Source organism: Macaca mulatta, chromosome 17 (genome assembly GCF_049350105.2).
Source record: "Macaca mulatta isolate MMU2019108-1 chromosome 17, T2T-MMU8v2.0, whole genome shotgun sequence".
Lineage (NCBI taxonomy): Eukaryota > Metazoa > Chordata > Mammalia > Primates > Cercopithecidae > Macaca > Macaca mulatta.
Genome location: NC_133422.1, coordinates 8,932,631 through 8,959,188, shown reverse-complemented (window position 1 = coordinate 8,959,188; position 26,558 = coordinate 8,932,631). Strand labels below are relative to the sequence as shown.

The 26,558-nt window shown below is 42.2% G+C and overlaps 1 protein-coding gene across 6 annotated transcripts in view; it reads right to left on the bottom strand.

The window, feature by feature from the left end:
• LOC114673596 (uncharacterized) overlaps nucleotides 1–26,558 on the bottom strand; it is a 202,785-nt gene that overhangs the window by 15,990 nt on the left and 160,237 nt on the right. The window contains exon 3 of one of the 6 annotated variants that reach the window (XR_013407830.1): nucleotides 303–443. The exons of the other annotated variants lie outside the window; for them this stretch is intronic. The gene's annotated coding sequence lies outside the window, so the exon portion shown is untranslated. Of the gene's footprint in view, nucleotides 1–302; nucleotides 444–26,558 lie in introns of those variants that run through there. 6 annotated transcript variants of the gene reach the window in all.

Genomic DNA, 26,558 nt, shown 5'->3' with positions numbered 1-26,558 from the left:
GTGAGTCGGGTTGGTGAAAACTGAAAGGGCAGCATGGACAGTTACTCAAGCTCTTCTGCTAGGCCACTCTCCACCGAGCTTCTAACCCACTAAACATGGGTTTACTTCAGAGCAGGAGGCACACTTGAGCTGCACGCCCTTGACTCTTACATACACCTTAGACTCACAGAATGGATGCAGGTGGCACATGACCCACCCTTATCTACAGGACTGCAGGCTAGAAACCTCAGGGATGGTTTGCTATCTGAAAGGAAGAAATAAATCATTCTAACATCATCAGGAGTGAAGTGAGGTTCACTTACAGCTCAAAAGCCTGCACCAGGTCGCTTTACACAGGGCTCCTTCAAATTCCTTTTTATCCTGAAGGTGAATTTCTTTTATCTTTCATCAGAAGCTCATATCCTTTCTTCTGTCAAATGAACTAGATCTCTAGAAGGATGAAGCTGAATATGTGACACCATGATGCAGCCCAAGCAAAAAAAAAAAAAAAAAAAAGTTGTAACAACCAGAAAGCAATTAAATAAACTGCACAGGTGAGGGCAAAACCCTCCAACTAAATGGAAAGGTATACGCTTTCATGTCCCAGGGCCCGTCATAAGACTCTATATTTTCATTAGTTAGACTTTGTAATGAACAAAGCATTTTGGATCAGCAGGCTTGGAATATCTTTAAGGAAGAGATAAGGAAATGAAAATAAATTAAAAAGGAAAAACCATATTATTCAGCTAGGAACCAACTCAGCCCAGAAACATGAAGGAAAAATAAATGATAATATGCTGGGGAGAATGACTGGTTTTTCTGTTCAACTGAGATAAATGAATAAGATTGCTTTGGGTAACTTGTAGTAATCCTCCAACATTTCACCAAAGATCGAAGAAAAATAGTACAAGATATTTATATTCCCAACAAAATTTAAGAGTGCTTTTTAAAAGATCAGCATGTTGATGTGCGTTTGAATAGCACTCAATCTATAATGCAAGGGGGAAAAACTGTCTTGCTGGCATTTTCAGGATGGGGTTGAGGCCTCATACATCTTCATTATCAGAATAGACAATTTCTCGATGCGACAAAAATCAAACATTCTCAAAAGCACAAATCTGAGTAAGTATGAATTTTCATGGGCATGTTTTAAATATTTAAAAATCAGTTTAGAAATTCACTGTTAAATACCCAAACAAATCCATTTTAATCAAAGACTCTCAAAGAAATTCCAGAGGTCTCAGGCTTCTTATCTCTTAAATAAAATAGTTAAAAAGCTAATTAGTCAATTCGGTTAAGTGATTCAGTCACATCCTCTTACATGTACGACATGTATGCATAAGTGTTAGGCATGGGAAGGGGAGCAACGATGCTAATGCGTCCTCTCTGGCAGGTGGTCCTGACAGCTTCCTGGGAGGCTCCTGACCCCAGGGGCACTTCTCCCAGGGGCAGCTCTCCAGGACTGCAGCAGCAGCCCAGACAGTCCTCCACCATCTGACTGCTAGGACTAGCATAGCTATACACTGACTCCCCTTCTCCTGACCAGAGAAATCTGTTTCAAGTCTACTGTTAGGCGCTCTTTCTAACTAAAGTGTGAGGACAGCTCTGATGGGGGAGGAGAAACCAGGAATTCTGATCAATACAGTTCTCAGCTCTCAATGGGAGCACTCTCTGATGTCAAAAGGGATTGTGACAGAGCAAGTAAATCGGAAAAAAACCTCCCCATAGCAGTGGGACAGAACTTCCCAAGCATACAGACAGGCTGAGAGTGCAGTCCGCATGTGGTGGCCTTCTCAACCCCAAAGGAAAGAAGGAAGGGGGTCCTAGCCTAGAAAAGGCCAAAGCCCTGTAGGCCAAGGACGTGTGAGGAAAGTGGCAAGGAAAGGGGGACCCTTGAGATGGCAAGTCCTCTGATTAATGTGGAAAGAATAAAGTAATGCTGGACAAATCATCCCTAGACTCCATTCCCCACCAAAAGCCAGATTTTGGTTCCAAGGAGGCTGGAGGAAAAGAGGGAAGAAAAAGAAGAGGAAAACCCAAGAAGCATTCTGTGTGTGACTGTAAGTGTGCAAGTGTGAGTGTGTGTCTGTAAGCATTTTACAGCTTTTTTTTTTTTTTTTTTTTTTTTTTAGATAGAATCTTGCTCTGTCGCCCAGGCTGGAGTACAGTGGTGCGATCTCAGCTCACTGCAGCCTCCACCTCCTGGGTTCCAGCAATTCTCCTGCCTCAGCCTCTCGAGTAGCCGGGACTACAGGCACGTGCCACCATGCCAAGCTAATTTTTGAATATTTTAGTAGAGATGGGGTTTCACCATATTGGCCAGGCTGGTCTCAAACTCCTGACTTTGTGATCTGTCCGTCTCGGCCTCCCAAAGTGTTGGGGTTACAGGCATGAGCCACTGCGCCTGGCCTTTATAGCTTTTTATCCGCCACACTCTCAACATCTACTAGAGCAAATGCATACAACACATGATATGTGACCCTAGATTTCAATCAGCTTTTTAATGCCTGATTCTTAAATATGAATGAATAGCAAAAAATGACCAAATATGTAAAAAAGACTTGAAATGAAAAAAGGCATTAAAAAATACAGAAAACATAAGAAAACCTTTTTAAAATATTTTCATTCACAACAATATATTCATTCTTTTCGGTTTATAGTTCTCTAAGGTTTGACATATACACAGAGAAACCATAAACTCAGTTAAGATACAGAACAGTTGATAACCCCAAAAACTTCTCTCATGTTATCGTTTTGTAATCAGCTATTCTCCCCAAGCCACTAGCAAATACAACCTATTCTCCATCCGTATAGTTTTGTCTTTTCCAGAATGTCATATCAATATAACCAAACAACATGTAGCCTTTCAACTCTGGCTTCTTTCATTTTTAATATGGATAAACCTAGATTATATTATTATACTACTTTATTAATATTATTGATGTCATTAATAAAAGTAGTTGGGTGTTATTTATTATAGTTAATAGTAGTAGTATACAATACATATTGCATTCAAGGTTCATCCATATTGTCACATGTATCAATAGTTTGTTCCTGTTTATTGCTGAGTAGTATTCCATTATATGGCTGTACCACAGATTGTGTATTCCCCACTTGAAAGACAGGAAAAAATATTTTAAAATTCTAATTAATTTTTTCAGAGGGATAAGAGTCTCCATAAAACAACTATAGGGTGCTATAGAGACAGAGAATAAATAGGTACTTAGAGAAACAAAAAATATGACAATTAGAATGTAAAAATCAAAGAAGGCATTAAAGTCAAGGAAATCTCTCAGAAATTAGAAACCCCCACCCCAAAAAAAAAGAAACTAAGAGAGAAAAGATAAAATAATTAGAGGATCAACCTAGGAGCTCTAAATTCTAATAGATACACGGAGGAGGAGGAGAAGGAGAAAGGAGGAGAAGGAGAAAGGAGGGGGAGGGGAGGGGGAGGGGAGGGGGAGGGGGAGGAGGGGGAGGAGGAGGGGGAGGAGGAGGAGGAGGAGCAGGAGGAGGAGCAGGAGAAGGAGCAGGAGAAGGAGCAGGAGAAGGAGCAGAAGAAGAAGCAGAAGAAGAAGAAGAAGCAGCAGAAGCAGCAGCAGCAGCAGCAGCAGCGAGAAAACAAAAAGCAAATTACCAGGGAAACAAAACAAGAAAATTCTCAACACTGAAAAACACAAGCCTCCCAATTAAAACGGCCCACCAAAAGTCTAGAAAAAAAAAAATTGCAATATGCAAAGCACAGCATCAAGTAATTTCAGTGTCCTAGGAATAAATGGAAAGCCCTAAATCCTCAAAAGACTTAAAATAAATCACATATAAAAGGAATCACAATGGCAACAGATTTCTGAACAGCAAAAGCAAGTATCTGATAACACCACAAGAAAAAATGATTTCCACCTAGAACTCTGTATCTTGCTAAACTATCAAATCAAGGGTGAATACAGAATAAATACATTTGCAAACATGCAAAAATTCAAATATATGTATATTCCCCAAACCTCTAAAGAATATGCTTCTGTGAAATGATTGTGTAAATGAAGAAGACAGGGAAGCCAGGACAGACAAACTGAAAGGAAATGGGTGGTCAGGTCCAGAGATGAACCAGTTCAGACTGGAACAGAAAGGCAGAAGGCGGTGGAAAGCAGATCCAGCAAGAAAAACTGATGGTCCTGACGTGCTTGGATGTTTGCATGTAGTAAGTGATCCACAGGGTTTGTAGAGAGGATGTTTCTTCCTTGTCTGTCTCTCTAAGATAAAGAAACCTTCCAGAGGCAAGCCCGGCAAGTTCTTCCCCCCAGGGCAGGAGATGGGGCTCCGGTGACTGGCTTGGCACTATCCGGAGTTACTGAATCAAGGGGCAAAGGGGTGAACATCACAACTAAATCAGCGTTCAGCCAGCAATGAGGAAGATGAAATGGCTATTGGGCAGCAATTAGCAATACAAGCCTCATAGGGCATTTACTAACTGCAGTGGCGGGGAGGTTTCACGACAAAAGAAATCAATCATCATAGTACACTAATAAGAATATCAACAAATTACAAATAATCACATATGGTTGACCCTTGAACAATGTGGGAGTTACGGGCATCAACCCCTGTGCCGTTGAAAATCCACAAGTAACTTTTGATTCCCCCAAAACTTAACTATTAATAGCCTGCTGCTGACCAGAAGCCTTATGCATAACATAAACGGTTGATTACCATATATTTTGTATGTGTGTTATTACAATCAAGTAAAGCTAGAGGAAAAGAAAATGTTATTAAGAAAACCCCAAGGGAAAAAAATATGTTTACTATTCTTAAATGGAAGTGGATCATCACAAAGGTCTTCATCCTTGTCATCTTCACGTTGAGTAGGCTGAAGAGGAAGAGGAGGAGAAAGAAGAGGGGTTGGTCTTGCTGTCTCAGGAGTGGTGGAGGCAGAAGAAAATGCAGATGTTTAAGTGGACCCACACAGTTAAATAGTTACTGCTAATTTCCCAAATTTTGGAAGTCTGAAGAAAGGGATATGTTTAGTAAGAATATGCAGTAAGACAGCTGAATTTTCCACTGCTGTAATGATAAATATCCAAAATTGATGAAAAGATAGAAACACAGCATCTTCTTAGAATGGTAGACCTGGTATCATTGATACTATCATAGAATGGTATCAGAAGAATCAGTGAAGTCATTTGAAATCTGTTGTCTCTGGGGAGTAGGAGTTGAAATGGGAGGGGTGGGCAGACCGAGGACTGCAATTTCTTGTAATAAGCCTTTTATCACTATAATAGAAATTTAAAAATTTAAAACCACTGTTTTCTTATGACATAATTAAACTATAGCAAAGTGTGAAGGTTTAGATGATTTTAATGAAAGATTAAAGCTACAAACTCATTAAAAAAATTTACCTTGTGATTTTCCCAGTTTAAATTGAAATTTTAAATTTAAGGAATCTAAGAGGATCACTGTACTGGATGCCTAGGAACACAACAGATTGGATGTTCTTGCTGAAATAACAGGACATCTGAACTTGAAGCTGAATCAGTGGGAGGAAAGACGCATATTTCTTGTGTGTTCAGAGACCAGCAGACCCCAGATTCACCAAGGGTTGAGCAGGCAGATGAGACTGCATCCCCTCCTGTCCCTGAGTTCAACGGATGAAGGATTCCCAAGAAAAGCTGAGTTACTCTAGTGAAAAGGAAGTCACAGCATCAGAAGAGAGTCACAGATTTCGACAAACAAACACACAACAGATTTAAAGACTGTCCAGTTGCCTGTGGAATGGCAACTCAGGATGTTTCTGAATTATCCAGCATGTTCTATCAGGTAGCGTGCTCCCTAGAAGACATAGCCCTCCTGTCATAAAGAGATTTAAAAAAAGAAATTTTGCATCGATGTTCATCAGGCATATTGGTCTAACATTCTCTTTTTTTGTTGTGTCTCTGCCAGGCTTTGGTATCAGGATGATGTTGGCCTCATAGAATGAGTTAGGGAGGATTCCCTCTTTTTCTATTGATTGGAATAGTTTCAGAAGGAATGGTACCAGCTCCTCCTTGTACCTCTAGTAGAATTGGGCTGTGAATCCATCTGGTCCTGGACTTTTTTTGGTTGGTAGGCTATTAATTATTGCCTCAATTTCAGAGCCTGCTATTGGTCTATTCAGGGATTCAACTTCTTCCTGGTTTAGTCAAGGATCTAGAACTAGAAATACCATTTGACCCAGGCATCCCATTACTGGGTATATACCCAAAGGACTATAAATCATGCTTCTGTAAAGACACATGCACACATATGTTTATTGTGGCACTATTCACAACAGCAAAGACTTGGAACCAACCCAAACATCCATCACCAAACATCCGTCTTAATGACAGACTGGATTAAGGAAATATACAGACAGACTGGATTAAGGCATATATACACCATGGAATACTATGCAGCCATAAACAAGGATGAGTTCATGTCCTTTGTAGGGACATGGATGAAGCTGGAAACCATCATTCTCAGCAAACTATCGCAAGAACAGAAAACCAAACACCGCATGTTCTCACTCATAGGTGGGAACTGAACAATGAGAACACTTGGACACAGGAAGGGGAACATCACACACTGGAGCCTATTGTGGGGAGAGGTGAGGGGGGAGGGATAGCATTAGGAGATATACCTAATGTAAATGACAAGTTAATGGGTGCAGCACACCAACATGACACACGTATACATATGTAACAAACCTGCATGTTGTGCACATGTACCCTAGAACTTAAAAGTATAATAAAAATTTTAAAAAACCTGCCTATTGTCAGGCCTCTCAGAATGCCTTCACAATGACCACCATCCATACAAAGCAGAGGCAAAGAAGGTGCTGGAATGTGCCACCTTCTGCTTTGGATCATTGTTCTGTCATCTTGTGGCTACATGGTAACTCACTAATCTCATCTGTGTCCTTATGAGCATTCTAATGGACCTAAAAATAGAGGCTTGTAGCTTTGTTGGGAGGACCAAAGATATATATATATAAAACACACTTATTCCATGGGAGGTTATTAAATAAATGGAGTATGTATTATGTCACTGCATTAAAAAAATATATGTTCAGATTCATTGCTATGTACCTGGTTCATTGGGCCACAGAAAGGAGTAATGCCCAGAGATGTAAGAATGAGTTTTGCTGCTGTTTGCTTTTATGTGTTCCTAACAGCATCTGGTGCAGAGTGCTCTGTGCCTGCAACTAAACTTTTGCAACTGGGAAGATCCTCCACTGGTACCTCACCATTCACCTGCCCACTCTCAGCCCCAGCTTACAGCTGCCCCACATCCACCTACCCTCTGGTTTTGCCCTACTCCCCTCTCCAGGAACTTGCACAGCCCCTCCATACAAGAGAAATATTTAGTCTCTGTTCTAGAAACCAAATCCCTACATAGTAAGGGACTGGTGAAAGTGTCTGAGTCAGAATTGCATCTTTAAAAGAGCTAGCTACAATCAGATAAGAAAAGAATTGTTACAATGGGCCATCTACCAGAACATGGAAATAGTTTCATCTTCAAAACTCGAATGGCAATACTATTGCTTTTCAACACTACCTCCATGGAGCAAATTCCTACAGAGCAGATTCTGTGTTCAACGGAGCCTCACAAGACACAGAAGTACTTTGGTGCAGACTATGTCCTAGGTTAACAATACTAGCTCAGTTTTTGTGAGGAAGAAGCATGTTTGCAAGATATCGGTATCATTACTAGAGAATAACAACAGACGAAAATGTGCCTGGTTCACATGTGCTAAAGTCAGTATGGAGTTCCCTACTTCCTTGTGTCCAAGATCACGGCTGCACTTTCTCTGCCTGTGCCTCGCTTACAGCACTTACCCCTTTCCATCCTTACTGCCCATGGTTATTCCTGTATATGCTTCCTCCTGACTCCTCTCCACCCTACTTTGTTCCCAGGACTTGGCTGCTCTAGAGGGCAGGGTCCTTGTCATTTAGCATCTGCAGATCCCTTTCTGTACCAGAACTTTCATACAACAGACACTCAACAGAACTTTCCCAAGTTCATAGATAAATTCATCATTTCCGATTTGGAGATGGGCAAGCACTGGGATCAAAGCCCTTTTTGTTCTTGCCCCTCTCCAGTTGCTGGGCCAGCACCACTTCCCCAAAGGACTTCCAAGCCCCTCTCTGGCCCACAGAAACCTGTGTGGGGCCCTCGACCATAATGCTGGTGGCTGAGCACTCATCACTGTCCACAGGAGCTCTGCTGCCAAAACTAGGTCCATTCACTCACCCTGTGTACATTAAGCATTGATGTGGTGGCAGAAGTGGCTGGGGTTGTAGAAACAAAGAAATGCCAAGACAAGAATCCTACTGCAGCAAAGGGTCTGTGAGTCCACGCTGATCTCCATGGCCTCACTGGCTGCACCATGGCAGGTACGAGATGTTGGAGAAGTCCCTCTAGAGAGCTGCCTGAGGTCCTCCTTTGCTCTGCAGCACCTGCTCATCAAGAACTGGACACCTGTGCTCCTCTGAATTCCTATACATTTTATTTATTCCCTTCCCATGATCCTGATCACTTTCCACCTTGTACAACTATTCGCTACAGGCTTGTCTTTTCTTCTGTACTGAGCTTCCAGCTCCTTCAGACGAGGATCCCAGCCCAGTTCACCTCCATATCCTTCACAACACCCAGCAAAGGACCTCACCACAGCAGGTTCTCAGTTTGTATTTGCTGAAAGAAACATGCTTGTTTAGTTGGCATCAGAAATTAAAACCCATCACATTCTAGAAAACTATTATTGATTTAAATTTTTCTGGCAAGTTAAACTAACATGCTAAAATATTGTATTGGGCAATTTCTGACGATACAGATAGTCTAGAAACTACAAAGTGTTGCTTTTCAGTAAACAAAAGATCCACGTTTTCTTGTCACTTTTGCCGGCTTTGTTGTGAAGGTAAGAAATCCCATACTTCAAGGATCTATGTTACAAACATTCATTTAAAGACCAGAATTGTAAAAAGGTTTGTCCATTATATAAATAAGCATTTCATGAATACAACTACTCATTGGGAGTATTTTGAATATATAATACTATACAGAGGATGCTGCAGGACAAGATTTTCAAACTCAAATCAATTTAATAAGTCACGGCTGGTATTTTCTTTTTAATGAGACTATATAAAAACTATCAGTGTATTACACTTTCATGGATGAGAATTATTTTCTGAAATATTTTTCAGTTAATGCATGTACATGCATGTACGTGTGCACACATATATGTGCGTGCCCATATATCCTTTCTGAGTTGCAGACAGAAAATGTCAAAGCCACATTGTAGAATTATTTGTCATTATTTTGGGCTGGCAGGAACCAAACCAACTTCCTACTTTTGGGTAATTCTGTGTGGTCAGTCCTGGTGGAGGCAAGAAACTATACTCCATAAAAGTAGCAAAATGTGGGAGCTCCTCACCCTTTCTTTCCCCTGGGAAGGTGAGCCAGTGTTGGCTAAATGGGTGCTCTTACTTGGGCCTTTGAATCTGAAACACATGATACGAAGACCATGATGATGGTGAGACTAGATGAGAGACAGCACCTGTGGGCAGCAGCTGCAACCAAGAATGGCAGCAGAGCCATCCATGGAGGCTGTGCCAGGGCCACAGGAGCACCCTGCCTAGTTTGTTCTCACTGCCCATGCCCAGCGCTCCCTTGCTCTTGTCCATCACCCAGGTATCCCATGGCCTTCCTTTTCTGCACAAAGTAACCACAGAAGACTGCTGCTCACAACCAAAAATATCATGCTAAGGAGTCTGGCCCCTATTCTGTAGGAAATGGGAAAACACTGCATATTTTTAAACAAGAAGAATGACATCTGGTGAGACAGTACTAGGTATGTTGAATTAGAGACCAGAAACAGTTGGGGCAGAATAAATAGCTGGCCCAGACCAGGACTTGAATTAGGACACAAAGTGTTCAACAGGAATCCCACTTATATGCCTGAACTACATTTAAAAGGGGCAGACGTGTATAGGAGACGGAATTCAAGACTGTAAGCTGAAAAGATCCAGTGAGGCTAGCACAGACTAAGCGCATGGACTCCCTGGACTTGAATCCAGACTTACCAGCTGGATGCACTTGAGCTGGTTACTTGATCTATCTGTGCCTCAGTTCTGCCATCTATAAAATGGGAACAATGATAGTACTTTACTCACAGAGTTGCTTCATGAAAACTAAATCAATTAATTTATGCAAAAGGCTTAGAAGTGTTAGGCACACAGTAAGCAGCATATAACTGTTTCTTAAATTAAAACATTAAAAAAAAAAATGTCCCATCCATTCCAATCTCTGTAGCAAAGCTGTTGCTTCTGGTCTAACTTGGGGACTGAACTCCCAGTGTGTTGCTCTTCTTGACCTATTTTAACTGTACTTTTAGTTGTTTATAGTTCTGTAGGGAAAGGCTTTCACAATAGGGTTGGTGCGCAATTGGAGTCTCATTGTTCTCACTGCCCATGCAGTATCTTACGTTGGTATTCACGAATGTATTCACTGCTAAAGTTCAAAGGAGCTCTATTACCTAGCATCGCTGGGGAACTAAGTGCACCAGATAAACTGATTTTCTAGCAACTGAAGCATATTTAAGAACCAATGCACTTTAAAGTTTGAATTATGTTGAGAGAGAGCTTGTAAAATGTACTGTAGAATTCTCTTATTTCTGAAAGAGTGCATCAAAAGTAATCTAATATTTTCATGGTGACTTAAGGCGATCATTTTGAACATTGGTCACTGAACTCAGGCTGTAATAGCATGATGATCTAATGGAGGGCTTAACCACTATGATTTAAGGATCTGTTAGCTCCTAAACTATTTGCTCAAATATGACTGTATGAAGCCCTTGCATCTCACTTTTTACTTTAATTTTCTCTGCATCTGCCCCTGCTATTAACTATTACATCCTGCAACTATCACTACTTCAGCTTCAAAACAGAACTTTTCCTATTTTCTTATCATCTGGAAGCACTTTGTAATAGATAATCAAATTCTGTAGAAAGCATGTAGTATATAGTATATATGCGTATATAGTGTATCAATTGTGGTATAAGCAGGGTATAAGCAGGTATAAGCAGAAACACCAGCCAAGAGCAGAAAACATATACTGTACATTTTGGGAAATCCACTTAGCCTACCGTCTAAAAACTGTTTCCAGATGTTTACTATTAAGACAGCTGAGGCTGCCAAAAGAACACGGTCATTTTGCTGAGTGATGAGTGACAGCTGAAGTGAAGGAAGGTAGGCTCTCCATAAGCCCCAGACATATGTGTAATACAGCCCACTCAATATCTTCATTCATTTCCTATAACTGCTGTAACAAATTACCACAACTTACTGGATCAAGACAACACAAATTTATTATCTTGCAGTTCTGGAGGTCAGAAGTTCAAGATGGGTCTTAAAAAACAAAAGTCACGGCATTGGCAGGGCCGCATTCTTTCTGGACACTCCAGGAAGAATCCATTTCCATGCCTCTTCCAGCTAGAAGCTGGAGAAACGTATGTCACAAAATGTGAGATACAGAGGCTACCTGCATGCTTAGCTGTGGCCCCTTCCTTCAACTTCAAAGCACGTCATTCCAACTTCTGTTTTGATCATCACATCTCCTCCTCTGACTGTGACATTCCTGCCTCCCTCTTACAAGGATCCTTGTGATTTCATTGGACCTACTCAGATAACCCAGGATAATCTCTCCAACTCAATATCCTTAATCACATGTGCAAAGTCCCTTTTGCCACATGAGGGAACCTACTCACAGGTTTCAGGGACTGGGATATGGACATTTTGTGGGGGGCCACTGTTCTGCCTGCCACATTTGCATAGATGTTGAACAGATTTCAATCTTAACTTGCACAAAGCTAAGCTGCTGATATTTCTGCTCACTCCCACCACCTCTGTCCAAACCTGCTCTACCAATATCTGCCTGCATCTCAGTTGATGGCAAGCTCATCCTTCCATTCGCTCAGGGCAAACAGCCTGGAGTCACCCTTGACTCCTCCTTTTCTCTCACATTTCACATGCAACCTGTCATCACGTTCTGTCAGGTATCTTTTTAAAAACAGATCAGCATCTGACTACTTCTCCCAACCTCCACAGCCACCATCATCAAAGCTACCATCTTTCCTCAGTGAGATCCCTGGAACGATGTCCCAGATTCCATCCTGTGGTTTATAATGAACCCTATAGCTAGAAGGACCTTTTTAAAAATGGAAATTAGATCATATCACTCCTCTCTTTAAGCCCCTCCAGTGGCTCTTCATCTCACTAAGAATAAAAGCCAAAGTTCTTATGAGAAGGATCCCAGCAAAAAAGGCAAGAAAGAGTAGTTTTCCAGGAACTGAATGCTGCTCAGTGTGGCCTGAATAATGACTGTGAGAGGCAATGACAGATAAGCATGTGCATATGGGCAAGGGCTGGCACCCTCCCTACATTAAATAGCCTGATCCTATCCTAAGGACTGGAGAAAACTGCTGACAAGTGTTCAGCAGAACCGGGGAACAACCATCTCTGTACTTTGGGAACAGAGCTCTGGCTGCAGCCTGAGGACAGGTTAGAGTGGGCCCAGCAGAAGGAGACTGGGAGGCTATTGGAGGTATGCAGTAGTAAAGAGAAGACAATGGCAGCAGAGGGAAAGGAGAGTGAAAATATTTGTGGCTATTTAGGAGGCAGAAGTGGCAAAACTTGGTGATGGCTCAGATGTGAGGTCAAGGATGACATCCAGGTCCTGACTTCAGTGAATGGACCTGATATGTTTAAAGTGCTAAAAGAAAAACACTGTCGGCCGGGCACAGTGGCTCATGCTTGTAATCCTAACACTTTGGGAGGCCGAGGCGGGTGGATCACCTGAGATCAGGAGTTCGAGACCAGCCCGGCCAACATGGCAAAGCCCTGCTCTACCAAAAATATAAAAAATTATCCGGGTGTGGTGGCATGCACCTATAATCCCAGCTACTTGGGAGGCCGAGGCAGGAGAATTGCTTGAACCCAAGGGGTAGAGGTTACAGTGAGCTAAGATCACACCACTGCACTCCGGCCTGGGCAACAAGAATGAAACTCCATCTCAATAAAAAAGAAAAAAAATAAAAACACTGTCAACCAAGAATCCTATGGCCAGCAAAACTGTCCTTCAAAAGTGAAAAGAAAATTAAGACATTCCCAGATAAACAAAAGTCAAAGATATTCAGAGTAACCAAGGCATGAAATCCACCTAAGTATCCATCAACAGATAAACTGATACAGAAAATGTGGTAGATATGCACAACAGAAAACTATTCAGCTATTAAAAAGAATGAAATACTGTCATTTGTAACAACACGAATGAACCTGGAGGACATTATGTTAAGTGAAGTAAGCCACACACATAAAGACAAATACCACATCATGTCACTCATATATGGAATCTAAAAAAGTTGGTCTCATAGCAATAGAGAGTAAAATAGTGGTTACCAGAGGCCAGGGGGGATGGGGCAGAAGAGGATGAGGAGAAGCTAGTCAATGGGTACAAAGTTACAGTTAGGAGGAATAAGTTCTGGTGTCCTATTGTACAGTAGGATGACTATAGTTAACAATAATATAATGTATATTACAAAATAGCTAGAAGAGAGAATTTTGAATCTTCTCACTACAAAGAAATGATAAATATTTATGACTGATTTGCTAATTGTCCTGATTTGATCATTACACAATTATGCACATACTGAAATATCACATGGTACCCTAAATATGTATATTTGTCAATTAAAAGTAAAACTTTCAAGAATTAAATAAATAAATGTAAGCGCTGTGGAAACCACAAAAAAATCAACTATAGAATATACATAAATGAAAATGAGAAGGAACGAAACTAAAATATTTCACTACAAAGAAAATCAACCAAGCAAAAAGAAGATAGTAACACATGGTACAAAAATAGACACATAAACCAATGGAATAGAATACAGAATCCAGAAATAAAGCCACACATGTACAGCCATCTGATCTTCAACGAAGTCAATGCGATAAGCAATGGGGAAAGGAATCTTTATTCAATAAATGATGCTGGGATAGCTGGCTAACCATATGCAAAAGAATGAAACTGGACCCCTACCTTTCTCCAGATAAAATTAACTCAAGATGGATTAAAGATTTAAACATAAGACCTCAAACTATAAGAATCATAAAGAAAATCTAGGAAACACCCTTCCCTCAAGAGGGACCTAATTAAACGAAAGAGCTTCTGCACAGTAAAAGAAACTATCAATAGACAATGCACAGGAGAATAACGAAATAACGGGCATGGGCAAAGATGTAAAGAAACTGAAACAGCTGTGCATTGTTGGTAGGATTATAAAATGGTACAGCTGCTAGGGAAAACGGTATGGCAATTCCTCAAAAAATAAAATAAAATTAGAATCACCATCTGATCCAGCAATCCTACTTCTAGGTATACAGAGAAAGAACTGAAATCAGAATCTCAAAGAGATATTGGTATACTTGTGTTTACAGCAGCATTGGTCACAATAGCTAAAATGTGAAATCAACCAAAATATCTCTCTATGGATAAATGGATAAACAAACATGATATATACATGCAACGAAATATTATTCAGCCTTTAAAAAGAAGAAAATTCTGACACATCCTGCAACGTGGAACTTTAAGGACACGACACTGAGAGAAAAAAAATCAACAGAAAAGCAAATACTGGTGGTGACAACAAATACTGTATGATTCCACTTACATAAGGTACCTAGAGTCATCAAATTCACTGAAAGTAAAATGGTCATTGCCAGGGGCTGTGGGGAGAGAAGTAAAGTTGTTTAACAGGGACAGTTTCGGTCTTGCAAGATGAAAGAGTTCTGAAGATGGATGTGCTGATGGTTGCTCAACAATGTGAATGGAGTTAATGCCACTAAACTGTACGCTTAAAAATGGGGAAGGCAGAAAATTTTATGTTATGTGTATTTTACCACAATAAAAAGAAAATTTCAAATATGAGCAATTAGGACTGGATTGTCCAAAGGCCCAGGGGAGCTTGCGAGGGATGGCCAAACTGAGTCTTAGAAATGGTCAGGCAAAACCCAAGCTGTTGGAAGTGGCCGTGAACCACTGAAAATACAGTTATTAAGGAAACAGTCATTAGTGCCTTCCCGGAAGTATGCAAGTGTGAGATACGTTCACTGTGAAATCTCCCTACTTCTAGTCCGTGTGCAGCCATCAAAACCATCTCTCCTCATCCCCCACCAGCTGGAAAAGGCTGCTCAGACTACGCCAGTCCTAGTTCCCTCCTTCACCTCCTCCTCCCTCCGGCAGTCCTCATATCTGCTGTCTTTTGGCTCTGAAACCAAACAGTAACATCAGCTTGCCACCATGGAAAAAATATTTGTTGAAATAGCAATGTCTTTCTTTCTTCTATTTTCCCTTTCTCCATCAACCTCCCCCAAGCAGCCTCCGTGATTCCCAGTCCCTAGGGAGCTTTGTGACTGCAGAGGAGGAACTGCTGGTAAGACACTTCCCTTCCTGGTTTTGGTTTCCAAATGCTTAAGCCCATGGAGGGGAAAAAAAGTTTCAGGCAAGAAGAGGTGTCACTGTGGGAACGATAGAGAAGAGAAGGGAGATTGAGAGAGTCCCCCAGAGTAAATTTCCCAGGCCCACAAAGGAGCGGACTGTAGTTCCTAGAGGTAGGCAGGATCTGTGCTGGCTGCTCTCAAAGCCAGCTGAGCCTAGAAAGGGAGGAGTAGCTTCAGCCAAGCCTAGGCTGGGCTCCAGGACTGCACAAGTTCCCAGGTATAGAGACAGAATCACACTGGCTGATCCTAAGAAACCCTTGATATCTCAGAGGTAACTGCTGTAGATCTGAGACACAGGACCAGAGGGATGTCCCTACTGCCTGGGTGCTGCCTCCAAGCCAGGACCTTTACACAAAGGGGAAGGAGGGAAAAAGTGGTAAAAAGTAGCCAGGTTTAAAGCTCCTGCTGGCCCAGAGCAGGAAAAAAGGCTCACAGTCGAAATTAAATCAATTTTTTTTAAAAACTGAAGAGACAAACCGAAGTTTCATAACTGGTATACAACCTCGATGGAAAGAAAATAAAGAAAACAGCTGGGACAGGGAGGACAAGTCTAACCTACACACATGTGACCCTGTGATGTTTATTCACATTCTATCCCACATGGTCAAGAGCAGCACAGACCCTAACTGCATACCTTAACATAGCAGCAGTCTTAAATGAGCAAAAATTCTTAAAAGTCTAGCCCTCAAGCATGCACTGGGTCACCTGCCTCATCTTGTTCCTCTGCCCAGCAGCAGCAGCTTGTAAATACGCGAATGTGATCACGACAGTTCTCCACTAAGCAGTTCCCTCTTGCTCTTAGAGCAAAATGCACACTCTTGAGCAACCGTAAAAGTCCTTCACTCTCCAACCAGGACTGAACTTGCCAATACCATCCCCCCATCCTCTCACATGGACTCAGTCTCTAATCACATAGAAAAGAGTCACTCCAGGCCAGGTGCAGTGGCTCAGGCCAATAATCCCAGCACTCTGGGAGGCCAAGGCGGGCAGATCACGAGGCCAGGAGATTGAGACCATCCTGGCTAACACGGTGAAACCCCGTCTCTACTAAAAATACAAAAAATTAGCCGGGCATGGTGACGGGCGCCTGTAGTCCCAGCAACTCGGGAGGCTGAGACAGGAGAATGGTGTGAACCCGGGAGGCGGAGCTTGCAGTGAGCCTAGATCGCGCCACTGCACTCCAGCCTGGGAGACAGAGCGAGACTCCGTCTCAAAAAAAAAAGAAAAGAGTCAGTTCATAAACATACCAGCTCCTTCCAGAGTCCCAGGCCTCCAACATCTCCCTGGCTTGTAATTCCCCACACCTCCAACCCACCTTGTGCCTGGCACACAGTAGTTCGTAGACACATGTTAAACGAGTGACTCACTCAGTGAAGCCCCAATCCACAAGACATCTTCCTGCCAGTTCACAACACCTCCCAGGCAGCAGAAGATTCCAGTACCTCCTCCCATACAAGCCCTGGTTAGGAAAGTAGAGTAGGGAGCCAAGGGGCCAGGCACACAGGTCAAATCTGACCCCGATAGGCATTTTATTTGACCCTCACAATGTCATGATTTAAACTTATTATCAATATGCACAAATCAGGGAATTCTGCAAAAAAACAACCCGAGGCCTGTCTTAAGTCAGAGAATGAGACAACCTGGCATACGTGGCCCTGCAATCCCACACAGCAGCTGGCTCTCTAGAGAGCTGCATGGGCTTCCCTGTTCACCCCATCCTCACCCCTCATACTGTCTCCCCAGCAGAAGACATGAGGGGGCTGCCATCCACCCTCGTCCTCCCAGCCAGCCTCCTGTGGGCCCTGTGGACACCTGTAGAGAGGACTGCTGGAGCAGACGACCCAACCCTCATCAAACTGTGACCCAGCTTCACAGACTCCTCCATTCCCATCCTCAACAAGTCAAATCTAAGCATCTTCACACCTGTGACCTCCTCCTTCTTAGAGTTTGCTGAGGGATAATTTTCTGGGCTTGGGAAGTTGGCAAGGGACTTTGTTAATGAGGCCAATTTTGTATTCAGTGTCTTGGCTGTATGTCTGAACTATATATGCTCCCCTAAAATTTCCTCATACATGTTTCCCTTATCTAAAAAGGGGTCACTATCTTGGCCTCATTTTCATAGCTCCTTTCACTGAGTGAGTCTTGGGCAAGATGAGAATTCATCTGCAAATGCCCAAATTACTAAGCAACCATTTTCCCCAGCCTGCCTGGACTCTGTGGCTCTTTCACATATCAACAGCTGACACGTGTGTAGATTCTCAGCTCCCAGCACTCCACCAGCTTCACAAATTTTATAAAGCATGCCCAACAGAGCATCTTAAGTTACCAGGAATCAATAAAAATCTCCCTCAGCAGACAGGTCTAAGCCAATGAAACTGTTGACAAGAAAGCATTTGCATCTCTTGATTAGGAGCTAGTCCAAAACCAATTGACTCAAAGTACAGCCAAGTTGGTTTACAAACAATTGCCTTTGATTACAAGGAAAGCTAAATGAGCAACATCTTCCTGCTGGAAAGAGGCTTATTCTCATATTAAACTAATATTTTAGACATGAGCTTCCATCACTTCAAGCTACATTAAATTCAGGGGGGAAACAGAATTTTATTTCCCCCCTGAATTATTCAAAACCTTCTGTAATTTTTAGTAGACATAAATATACTCCCCTTTAATAAAAATGCTCCCTCTGAAGAATGCCTCAGGTCTTTGTCTACTCCAAAGGCAACTCTTTGAATATCTGATAATTAATGGACTTTTAACATTTTCGTGTTAAAAGGGATAATTACATTTTTGAAATAACTGTCTATATTCAGTGAACACTTTGTACACTCGGTTTACTAAAAGCTTCGTTAGTGGCGCTATACATTTAGATTTCATTGTTCTTCCTGATCTGTTGGCTCACAAATCCATTTCTCTAGTTTTCTGTTTTCTCCAAAATGAATTAATAACTTCTCTAGTAGTACAGTAGGGGTAGAAATGGAAAGGTAAAGTGATTCCTAAAAGATTATCACTAATGAGTATGACACTTTTGCTTTACAACACATCTATACAAAATGAATTCCCCGGGAACAAACAGATTTTCAGAAGCACAAAGACGTGATGACATAGCCAGGTAGGTGCATATGTCATTGCCACTTTGCAACTAGAAAAGTTAAAGACTAGCTGAGCTCAAGTTTTGGACATCATGAAATTCTCCATTATTCTTGCTGCGGTATCCTCACACCCCTAATGTAACATAATCCATATACATCCTCACTTTTGTCCCTCCAGTCCCAGAAACAGAAGTTCCCTATACATGGATTCTTACGCTATTTCTTCCTGTCTCTATCCTAATTGCTAATTCTTTCACCTTCTCAACATTGGCTGTAAAATGAGATCACTTTTTCATTTTAAACAATTCTGCTACCTGGGTCCCTCCTCCAGACATTCTGACTTCATTGTTTCAAGGTACGGCCTGGGGTTTAGGATTCTCTGTGCACAGCCAAGGTAGAGAGTAATGCAGGATCTATCCCCCTAGCCCAGAAGTCACAAACTCACAACTTGTGTGCCCAAATGGCCCGGTGATATGTGCTTTTTGTTTTTTGGTAAAAAACACAAAAACTTCACCGTTTTAACCATTCTTAAGTGTACAGTTCTGCAGCATTAAAGACATTCACATTGGTCTGCAACGGGATGTGTGCTTTTTATGGAAGCACATGTTATTTTAAACGTGTTTATAATTTGGCACATTTCACATAAAAATCCAGATGTGTGGACTCTGGCAACAGAAAGCTAATATGGTCTCCCAGCAGCAGTCAGCTGGGACAGGATGGTGGTGGCCCCGTCTAGGCAGGGCATGTGTCTCAGGGTTGGCCCCCACCCCAAAGTTGCTTCCAGCCTGGTTCCCACAATCTTTACCTTAGTCTGTCAGCAGGGGCAAGCTTCCTCAAGCCTCAAAGTGTCCTGTCTTTTCATCTCATGTCTCTTTCTAGCTGCCCAACCCCATCTCCTTCCTCTCCCTCATCTCCTATTTATTCCTCAAAGCCCTGATATCCAGCTTTCTCCCCCTCTACTAGGCTGAAACAGCTCTCGTGAAGATCAAAGACTTCATGCTGCCACTGTGCAATGCGACTCGAACTCTCTGTGCTGCCCTGGATGTGCTGCATCCTTCTGGAGCCTCTGTCCACACCTGCTGTGTGTCTCCACTCTTCTCCATCTTTTCACCCAGGATTGCCTCCTGCCATAGACACGGAAGATTTCCTGCATGCTCAAGGTTCACCACCACCTGCAGGCTGACAAGTCCAGATCCAGCGGACGAGACCAGAGCTCCAGGAGAGTCTGAGGGGTCCAGCTTTGAGTTCCCAGCTCTGTCACTTAAAACTGTGATTTTGGGGCCAATTATTCAGCCTAAGCTCCAATATCTTCATCTATAAACTGGGGATAATAATTCCCACTCCAAAACACCATGGGAGTATGTAACAATGTACACAAAGCTCTAGACTAGAGCATGGCTGTCCAGCCAGCTTTCTGTGAGGATGGATATGTCCCACATCTGTGCTGTCCAATACAGAAGCCACCAGGTATATATGCAGCTACTGAGCACCTGCAATGTGGCAAGTGTGACCGAAGAATTAAATTCTTAATTTACATGGGACCAGTGGCTCCCCAGCGGACAGCGCAGCTCTGGAGTGATAAACACTGAACACACATCAGCAGACACAGCTATTAATACTGTCACTATTCACAAAGGGAATAGTGATATCAAGCTGTTGCAGCTCAAGCCTCCATCTAAGACTTGGACTCTGCAGGAACAGATCTCAGCCAAACTTGATGCCTGGTCCTGTTAAAGGAGTCTGTGCTCGGGAGAGTAACCCAAAATTCATCAGGGGACACGGTGAACTTTAAGGAATTGTTTTGTCTTAGTTTGTTGCAGCTGGTGAGAAAGCAGGCATGCAGCCACAGTCTCCAGGACACTGGGGGTAGCATCTTTAACACAACCAAGTGGAGTCCCAGCTGCTGGGTTTCCCTCTGGGCTCTGAAGCCAGGAAGCCTGTGCCTACCTAGTGTATGCATCAGGGACTCTGCTCGACACAGCAGCCAAGTTCTTATATCCTGTGTCTGCTAACACCTCTCCATGAATCGCCATCACCCTCAAGACCAACTCTCATCCAGGGGTGTACCGGACACCTCCATATGGATCCCCATAGGCCCCAACAGCTCCCAACTTAGCCTGCCGTCTATGCCCACTCCCAAGGCCCACTCTCCTTCCTGCCCCCATCATCCTAACCCGCCAACGCTGGGCCATCCTAGATGCTGCTTTAGACCCAGATAACTTCTCACAATCTTAAGGGAAACTTTGGAAGCCATCATCTCCTATGTTCTGTTTCTATAAACGAAGAAACCAAGTAAGGTCAAGAGAGGTCCATTCATCAGAGTTCTAGAGAGAGAGAGATTGAGATTTATTTTAAAGAATTACCTCACACAATTATGGAAGCTGGCAAGTCCAAAAGCTGCAGGGTGGGCCATCAGGCTGGAAAACAGGGAAGAGCTATGCTGCAGTTGGAGTCTGAAAGCTGTCTGCAGGCAGAATTCCCTCTTGCTCAGGAGAGGACTATCCAGGTCTTCAACTGATTGGATGAGGCCCACCTACATTATGGAGGATCAATCTGCTTTACTCAAAATCCTTCAATTTAAATGTTAACCTCATCCAAAAATATCCTCACAGAAATATCCACAATAATCTTTGCCCACATATCTGGGCCCAGCCAAGTTGACACACAAAATTAACCATCACAGAGTTGAAGTGACTTAAACAAGGGCACTGAATTAAAGCCAGGGAAAAACCAAAGATAAAGCTTTTAAAAAAAAAAAAAAAAAGTATCATTTCTTCCTTCTTCCTTTGCTAAAATATTTTAAAATATAAGGAACAAATTTTGATAAAATGCATTTATATCTGGAATGAGAATAGACAATGGCTACTTATTAACATCCCCAGTTATAATAATATACCAAATTATCATTTATTGAGTTTCTAAAGACCACACTCTGTGCCAACTGCTTTCAGTACAGTATCCCATTTAGTCATGACAATGAACCTATGACATTGTGGTGGATTTTTGCAACTACTTTGTGTTCTGCTTTCAAAGAAATAAAACTTTGTGTAGCATGCATATACAGCCAGTTTCAAAGATGTGTCTGAATTGGGATATTTTTCCGTCTAAAAATCAAAATCATAACATTAAACTCCAATATCTGGGAACATCCATACATATTTCTGGACACTAACATATAGTTCTCTCAAGTTGCTGGTAACAATATCAACTCCAAAAGGTTGACACATGAATCAGCTCTTAGGAATCTTCTCCTAATCTGGGGCATTCTTCAGCCATTCCAAAACAAACAAAAGCCACACATTTGCTAATCTGGGTTTATTCTGTTATTTCAGACAACACAGGCACTACCAAAGTCCACAATCCCTTATCCATTATCCTGAACGCCAAAAGATCTAAAAGCTGAGAGGTTGTTTTTGTAACTCATTTGACAGAAAAACATAAGCCAAATGTATGAAGCTATTTATAGTCTTTTTGAGAAATCCCATTTAGCGTGAATGCCCATGTTTCACTTCAGAAATAACATACTTGATACAGGGCACTGCCTTAGCCCTTCTTTAGGAATGTAATGTTATATACAACACAGGCACAATCTAAAAACCTGAAGTGCAAATTCATGCACAGATTTGGCCCAGAGGGTTTTACAGAAAGTATTGAGGACCTCCTTTATCCTCATTTGACAAATCGGATCATAGAGGTTCAAAAAGAGCCCAAATACAGCTCCATCAGATGTCAGTCCCAGAACGGGTCGTAGGCACACTGATCTTCTTCACGCAGTGACGGAGAGTGCGCTGCAAGCTGTGATGCGGCACTGGAAGCCATTAATTCTGTCTTGAGGACCAGGAGTCAGAAGCACTGAGAAGGTGAATGATTTGCTCAAACACATCTGGTCTCATCAAAACCAGATGCAGAAGTCTCATAAAGACCCCTTTTATTGATACTAGGAAGCAACCAAAACTTCCCCCAGAAGGAAGAAAGGGAAGGAGGGGTAGAGGGAGAGAGGAACAAATTTAGACTCTCATTTTTCCCAAGAGATTCTCAACTGCATGAGATTTCCAAAACCAATGATAATTTAGCACCCTTCCCCTAATTCTTCACATCCTCCCCTCCCCGCCTGCCTGAGCAGAATGCAGACACCACACAGAATTCAGCAAAGTTCACATGAGTGCTCGGCAATCGTCCTTAACTCAAGTGCATCAGGTAGCAGAAACTGGCAAGGAGAACTCCCCTTGTCCCAGGGAGCAAAGAGAAGGGAAAGTGGAATCTGTGGTCAAGTCCACTGAACATGGAGCTGGAGGCCGGTAAAGAAACAAAGTGGGTGAGAAGCCACATAAGCAGAGAGTGGAGAGACAGAATCCAGAGCAAAGCAAGAGAGCACCCAAACAACTGTGAGTGCCGTGCTAATTTGCACCTGCAGTCAGTCCTTCCTGCCTAAGCTGCGATTAAAGGTTAAGGTGCTTGGCAGCAGTGATAAAGCAGCCTTTTAGTCTTAGTAGTTGTTAAACTGATTAAGAGTGCTCTAGAGCCCTGGCTCTCAAACTTGAGCAGATGTTAAAACACAGATTGCTGGCTCCATCCCCAGAGTTTCTGGTTCCAAGGGCCTGGGGTGGGAACCAAGAATCTGCATTTCTAACACATTTTCAGATGGTGCTGCTGCTCCAGAAAAATGCTAGTCAACAGAAATACAACAAAAGCCATACATGAAATTTTAGATTTTCTAGTAGCCACAATAACAAAATTCCAGTCAAACAAGTGAGATTAATTTTAATAATACATTTCATTGACCCCCCCAATAAATGTTATTTCAACATATTATCAATATAAAACTATTACTGAGGTATTTTACATTGTTTTTCTCAGATGAAGGCTTCAGAATCCAGTGTGCATCTTACAGTTACAGCACATCACCATCTGGATGAGCCACACTGGAAGTGCACAACAGCCGCACATGGCTTCTGGCCACCGTCCTGGACAGAAGTTACAGAAGATCGTCACTGTACGTGAATGACAATGCATGTAGCAGGAAGATTAGCTTGATGGTCCCGCAAGTGATGGCATATGAGGGAAGTCGGGCCACTCTGGAGCGATGGAGAGGAGAACCTGCCAGGGACCTCTGTGTGAGGAACCACCCACTGCAAGGGTGCCTTCTTCACACCCACCCAAAGGAGATGACAGCCAGCCTGCCTTGGCTTTGCAGGTAAAAATCTGCTGGCTTTAGCTCACTCCCCTTGAATTTTCCTTAAGATTATGTTTTTATGGTAAGATATCCATAACATAAAACTTGCCATTTTAGCCATTTTAAAATGTATTCACTAGTTCAGTGGCAGTAAGTATATTGTTCTGCAACCACCATCCATCTCCAGAATTCTTTCCACCTTGCAAAACTAAAACTCTATACCTATTAAACAATTCCCCCACGTCGCTCTCCTGGACCCCTGGCAACTACCCTTCTACTTCCTGTCTATGAATTTCACCACCCTAGGTGCTTCATCTGAACGGAATCACATAGTATTTGTCTTTTTATGACTGGCTTATTTCCTTTACCATCATATGCTAATATGCTCAAGGTTCATCCATGTTGTAGCATGTGTCAGAATTTCCTTCCCAAGGCTGAGTAATATTCCATTGTATGTACAGACCCCATTTTGTTTATCCATTCATCCAAGTGTCACAGGGCAGTTAGGCTGCTTCTATCTCTTGGCTATTGTGAATAATGCTGCTGTGAACAGAGGTCTACAAATATCTGTTTCGGTCCCTGCTTTCAATTCTTTGGGATATAAACCCAGACGTGAGATTGCAGGATCAGATGGTAATTCTACGTTTAATTTTTTGAGGAACCTCCATACTGTTTTCCATAACAGCAGCAGCAGCATTTTACATTCCTACCAATGGTGCACAACTGTTTCAATTTCTCCACATCTTGCTATTTTCTTTTTTTTTTTTTTTTTAAATAATAACCACCCTCATGGATGTGAAGTAGTAGCTCACTGTGCTTTGATGAGCATTTCCCTAATGACTAGTGATGTTGAGCATTCTTCTGATTTTGACTCTTGACCTCTGCTGACTTTTGCATCCACCTCCCATCCTGGACCCAGAGAATGTGCCGTTTTCCATCTGTCTTCACTGTCTTCCCGACCCTGCACCCTACTTACCTGTGGAACCTTCTGTTCTTGCCCAACTAAACATTCTTTTTACTTGGTCCAGATGCAGCAGACATTTACGCTGGCCATTAACTGGCATCCTCTGTCACAGCCAAGATTGATTCACCATGTAAGAATCCTTTCCCTATGCCACGAAGAAACAAGGGAGAATCCCTCGGGCATGCAAGAAAGACTGGGGCACTGGGAAGCAATTATCTGGGCTCCCCATTCCCTCCAGGTAAAATGGAACCAGATCAGCTCACACCCACTTGAGCCTTGGGGTGACACAATGGTGGGCCACACTCACCCTGAACCCCTGACCTTGGCATCTGCAAGATCTCTAAAACAAGCCAGATGAAGCCGTACAGGACCACAGTTTCCTGAAGCGGCACGGCCACCAATGACAGCTAGAAAAGTGCAAGTGACGCAGGGGTCACTGGGCAGGAGGCCCATCGGCAAGTGCCACTCAGATCACGCTGCCCTTGCCCAGAAGAGAAGCCAGACCAGGCAAGACATCTTTCCCAGAGCTCAAGAGAAACAAAACTGGGAACTCTACTTTTTTTCCATCACTTTTTTCATTTCTCTTCTATTAAGCTATAATTTACATATGGTGAAATGTACTCCTTTAAGTGTATAGTTCTACGAGTTCTGAAAAACACATAAAATCCTGTAACCACCACCATAATCAAGATATAGAACAGTCCCATCACCCTCCAAAATTTCCTCCAGCTCCTTTGTAGTCAACCCTCCCTATGCCCTCAGCCCCTGGAAACTACCTACACATTTGTTGTTTCCATAGTTTTACCTTTTCCAGAATATCTTTATGAATAGAATCATACAACATGTAGCATCTGAGACTGTCTTTTTTCTTTTCTCATTTTATCTAATTTTTTTAGATTAATCCCTGTGGGTTCATATATTAGTAGTATGTTTATTTAACTGTTATGCTTTTTATTGTGGTAAAATATACATAACGAAATTTACCATTTTAATCACACTGAAGTGTACAGTTCCATGACACTACATACATTCCTACTGCTATGCAATCATCAGTGGCTTCACTTTTAAAGGCTGGCCTCATTAAAGGATTAATTTTGAATTTTAATTCCATTCAAGGTCTCCTGAGAAAAACTGGAAGGTCTTATACGGCATATTCTGTCAGCAAAGTTAACATTAAGTCAAGACATGTCCCAGATTACCTGGCAAAGTCCCAGCTTACGCCTGTTGCCCTAGTGTGGCTATTAATAGAACCGCTTTCCACTCTCAGAAGTGCCCCGATTAAGACAATACATTACACGGCCGTGCTTGCCACAGGAAAACAGTTTCCTTTGAACATTCCTGGTGAGAAAGCAAAATTCTATTCTAAAAAACAAACAAACGACAACAACAAAAACACTGAGGAATAATCTGACATCTATCAAAATTATAAGTATCGATCCAACCATCTCATTTCTGAGATTTTATCCTACATATATACCTACACATGCACATAAAATATCACAGCACTGTCTGTACAAGAAAAACATTAAACACTGGAAACAATCCAAGTGGCCATCCCCATGAGCTAAGAAGCAGCTCCCTATTTTCTGATAAGGGCAACCGCTCTAGGATGTACCCTTAAGTGAGGAAAATAAACAAAAGCAACATATATACTACACTATTTTTATATAAAAAGGGGAGTAGGGAGAAGCACAATACATATTTTCATAAAGAACCGCCTCCAAAGATCCTGGGAAAATACACAGAAACTAGCATGTTGGCCTATGGGGCGGAAGGGTAGGATGGGGCAAAC